The sequence below is a fragment of the Leptonychotes weddellii genome, chromosome 4 (assembly GCF_054177405.1).
Source record: "Leptonychotes weddellii isolate Sample4059 chromosome 4, ASM5417740v2, whole genome shotgun sequence".
NCBI lineage: Eukaryota > Metazoa > Chordata > Mammalia > Carnivora > Phocidae > Leptonychotes > Leptonychotes weddellii.
In genome coordinates this window covers 121,757,554-121,762,673 of record NC_138372.1, presented here as the reverse complement: position 1 = coordinate 121,762,673, position 5,120 = coordinate 121,757,554, and the positions used below count along the sequence as shown (strand labels likewise).

Below are 5,120 nucleotides of genomic sequence, written 5' to 3'. Positions count from 1 at the left end.
CCCCCTACACCTCAAAAGGGACCCAAGGCCCTGAGATCCTCTACCGTGGGCATCACTCTGTGATGTGCTGCTTGGGACCACCTTGGGGTGCTTGCTAAATTATGAGGGCCCTGAAAAATTCCCATCCACTAGAGGGGGGTAGGGAGAACACCTGAAAGAACTTGGGGAGGCGGGGTTGGGGGTGGGGGTGAATCCCCCTATGGTGAAGCTGTAGGTGCTGGTATGGGAGGCTCAGAGAACTTGGCCTGGGGGTACCAAGAGGGGGGAGGGGGCAGTGTCCCAGAAAGCCAACTTATCTAGGGAGGGCCCCAGGGTCCCTCTCCAGGGCTGCATTCCAGGCCTGTTTCCAAACCTTTAATTGGGAGTAAAGCCCTGCCCACTCCATCCAGGCTCAAAGCAGCCACAGGATCTTCCCGACAGATGAAGATTTTATGACCCAAAAAAGAAATAATAATACTCAGTATAATAATATAATATAATATAATATAATATAATATATATGTAATTACACCTGGAGAGCAGGCCAGGCAAAGTAGGATGTATGATCATCCTATCCATGGTATCTAGTGTTATGTTTTATATAATTGGAATTACTCTATGAAAAAGGCATTCAGCAGTCTCCATCTTGCCCTCAATTATTTAGAATGTCAAAATAAATTCTGTACCACATAGATATCTAAACAGTCCCTGCCTCACAAGAAGAGACTCAGACACATTTGTGGCATTGTAGGTACATCCTGTCTGGTCTGCTTGGAAGGCACACACATGAGAGGAGGCTAAAAAGTGAGGGAATTCCATTCTAAAATAAAATAGTAAATTATATGAAACGAAATTAGTGAATAAAAAATGAAATTAATATCTGTTGAGTTCAGTTTTCTCAGAGAAGTTTCAGTGTTGAAGTCCTGGTTACTCTTTTCCACAACACCATTTCCACTCAAGCCTTACTTTCTTGTGGTGGCCAAAGGTCAATATTGGGCTCTTTTTCAGCCCTTGCAAGTGCAATTTTGTAGGCTACTTTTATAGGATATCCTTGCCCTTTCAATTAGCTGTCTGTTCTCCTTAGTTACAAAGCAAATGACTTTCTGACCAGCTAACTCTGGGCCTTTAGTGAGTTGTGGTCCCACATTTGCATTTGACACTAATCACTCCAGCCAGCTTAATACCAAAATCAATTTCCAATTCAGGAGCAACAAATGATTAGTCACCTGGTCAGTGTGTGGTTTCCTGATTCCCATATTCCTTAAATTGTGAATCTGTTAATGATATTGCTGAGATAGGGGAGAGCCTATCTTTAGGGAACACAGCTAAATTTTCACTTCCTTCACTTCTTCTTGGCAATATATAAAACTTACGATGAGAAAATGACCATTAGGGTCTGTATAAGAACATTTTATAAACTGATACTTAACATTTACAAATTTTGCACACTTCTGTGTTTATTATATTTCACAATAAAAAAAGAAAATATTAAAAGCTAAAGTATGATAGAATTAATTTTTAATTAGAAAACATTTGCATTCCTTTAAAATTCTTCATTTTCACTTTTAGACCTCCTACACTTGAAAGATTCCTAACTAGAATCCAAATTATTACTGGGTCTCCAGTCAGTAGGTCATGCTGGTCATGGAGCCCATTCTACTGCCCTGTCCGGGCAGAGAAACAAATACACAGCCCTGCCCAGTAGCTGAGTGTCACATCCAGTCCTACCCATCCAGAAAGCCTGGCCAGACAACCTGGCAGCTATGGGACTCATCCTTCAATCCTGCACAGGAAGCCAAGCCAGCAGCTCTGCCAGGTGCTGAGCATAGCCTCTGGCCCCAACTAACCCCGGACACCCACATTGTCTCTGGGCAGCCTCAGAATCCATCTTACTGTATCACCAAGTTATGAAGCCTCACCTATAAGCCCACCCAGCAGAGGAACCTGGCCTATAGCCCTGCTCAGTTGTTGAAACACAGCCTGCAGCCTTGCCCAGGCAGGCACCCCAGCCAGTGACTCCCCCAATTGCAGAGCACAGTCTCCAGCCCCACCCAACTGTGGGCTACAGCTGGAGGTCAATGACAATTTTTTACAAAAATAGAAAAAAAAAAAAAAAAAGAAGCACTAAACTGAATAGCCAAAGCAATCCTGAGAAAGAACAAAGCTAGAAGAATCATACTTCTAGATTTCAAGCTATATTATAAAGTTATATAGTAATCAAAATAGTATGGTACTGGCATAAAAAGAGACACAAAGAACAATGGAAAGAATTGATAGCCTGGAAAAAAAATCTATGCATATATGGTCAATTAGTATCTTACAATAGAGTCTGTCTCTATCAGATTGTAAACTCCCTGAGGGCCCATATTGCTCTGTACTTTACCTATGATGCCTGGAAATAGTTCTTAAGTAGTAGATACTTAATAAATCTCTGGAAAACAGTATGGAGTTTCCTCAAAAAGTTAGAAATAGAACTACCCTATGATCCAACAATTGCACCACTAGATATTTACCCAAAGGATACAAAATACTGATTTGAAGGGGCACATGCACCCTGATGTATATAGCAGCTTTATCAACGATCGTCAAATTATGAAAAGGGCCCAAATGTCCATTGACTGATGAATGGACAAAGAAGATGTGGTATATATATATATATATATATATATATAAAATAGAACATTACTCAGCCATTACAAAGAATGAAATCTTGCCATTTGCAATGACATGGGGGAGCTGCAGTGTATTATGCTAAGTGAAATGTCAGAGAAGGATAAATACCATATGGTTTCACTCATATGGAATTTAAGAAACAAAACAGATGAACATAGGGGAAAGGGGAAAAAAAAGAGAGGGAAGCAAACCCTAAGAGACTCTGAAGTATAGAGAACAAACTGAGGGTTGATGGATGGGAGGTGGGTGATGGGTATTAAGGAGGGCACTTGTTGTGATGAGCACTGGGTGTTCTATGTAAATGAATCACTAAATTCTTCTCCTGAAACCAATATTACACTATATGTTAACTAACTAGAATTTAAATAAAAATTTGAAACAACAACAAAAAGACACTTAATAAATATGTGTTATATGGATGAATAGCTCTTCTTTGGGAACTTGATAATCTTATAAAGTTATTGGATTTCACACAAAACATATATAAAAGGACATTTCTGGAGTTTTCTTCCTTTCTTGGTGTTCACACTAAACCTCTATATTAGTTTGTTACAGTAATGAAGTACCACAAACTGAGGGGCTTAACCAACAGAAATTTATTGGCTCACAGTTCTGGAGGCTAGATGTCTGAAATCAAAGTGTTGGTAGTGTTGGTTCCCTCTGAGGGTGTCTGTGAAGGCAAAATCTGTTCTGGGACTTTCTCAGCTTGGCTATGAAGATAACCCTCTTCATGCTCATATCATGTTTCTCCTTGTATGCATATATTTGGGTCCAAAATCTCCCTTTTTATAAAGCAATCAAGTTGGATTAAGGCCCATCCTAGTGATCCCCCTTTTTTTTTCTTTTTTTTTTTAAGGGTAGCACTAGGATTTATTGAGCTGTGGCTTAGTACAGGAGCTGGGGCTTGCCCATGGTGCTCTTGATGTAGAAAGCCCGGATATTCTGCCAATTCTTCTTGAGCAAGGACACCAGGAAATTGACCGCTAAGTGGATGTTGTACACAAGCTCGTCATCTGTCATCTTCACATGGCCAACAGCCACTGCCAGACATAGCACCTTCTTCATCTGGAATTTGGTGGTGGACTTCACTTCATCCACTTTGGCCACATGTTCTCATTGTGGGTCAGCAAGGAAGGGAACTTGCCAGCCTTATTCCGGCCTGGGCCCAGGATTCATGGGATCTGCTTGATCAGAGATTCTGAAGCCAAAAAGGCATCACACTTTTTGGCCAGCTTCTTGACTAATTTCTTATTCTTGTTGAGTTTCTTCAGTACCTCAATATCCATGTGGGGAATATCCACTGCCTTGGCCTCATCACAGTGCTGCTGATCCCCCAAAACACATACGGAGAACTTGGGGCGGGGAGTGGACTTAAGCCTGATGGTGCCCGAGAAGTGTTTGTCCTTCTGAGGGTCATAGTTCTGCAGGGTGATCTGCAGCTCCACCGTCTCCAAAAACTTCCGGCGCTTACGCTGGTTCCCGTGCAGGACTTCCTGCACCACCTTGTACAGGGTGTCACCGGAGACTTTGCTGCTCATGGTTCTTTGCACCGCAGTAACCGGAAAAGAGCCTAGTGATCCCATTTTAACTTGGTTACCTCTGTAAAGACACTATCTCCACATAAGGTCACATTCTGATGTACGGGGGTAGGACTTTACCATATGGATTTTGAGGGGACACAATTCAACCCATAACAACCACTTACATTTCTATCATAGTATTTCCCTTATTGGTTATAATAATTTGTCTTTATTCATGATTAAACTTTGAGACAATTTGAACACAGTAGTCACTCAGTAAACATAGAGGGTATGAGTGAATGTATGCTCTGAAGAATGATTATTGATCCTAACACCCATCTTCAGCTTTTCCAATAGGGCTTCTTTTTTTTTTAAAGATTTCATTTATTTATTTTAGAGAGAAAGTGAAAGAACAGCATGAACAGGGGAAGGGGCAGAGGGAGAGGGGGTAGCAGACTCCCCACTGAGCAGGGAGCCTGACATGGAACTCGATCCCAGGACCCCCAGATTTTGACCTGAGCCGAAGTCAGATGCTTAACCGACTGAGCCACCCAGGCGCAACCGCACAGGGCTTCTTAAAATGATCAGATAGCCTCTTGCTTCAAACCTCCATCAAGGCCTAACCACCATTTTCCTAGGCTTGCTTTTTCCTACCTTGTACCATGTTGTAGTGAATCTGAGCACATCCATGATGCCTATTAGCACTACAAGGACAGGACCCTGAGTTAATATACTCATCTTCATACCCCCAATATCTAGTGCCTTGCTTGGAGCATAGTAAATGTTCAATGTTCATTGAACTCACGGAAGCCAACAGAACTATGACCCAGACCAAAGAAGTAAGGACAAAAATCATTTCCACATGGATATCTTAGGAATGGCTATAATCTCTGTGACTCTGGGGTACATGGATAGTTCACTGTTGTCCATTTCTTGAAAACTGAGGTC

At 41.7% G+C, this 5,120-nt stretch overlaps 1 pseudogene; it reads right to left on the bottom strand.

Annotated features, from left to right (window-relative positions):
* Nucleotides 1-3,522: 3,522 nt before the first annotated feature.
* Nucleotides 3,523-4,215, bottom strand: LOC102736385 (large ribosomal subunit protein uL1 pseudogene; annotated as a pseudogene).
* Between the last annotated feature and the right edge of the window lie 905 nt (nt 4,216-5,120).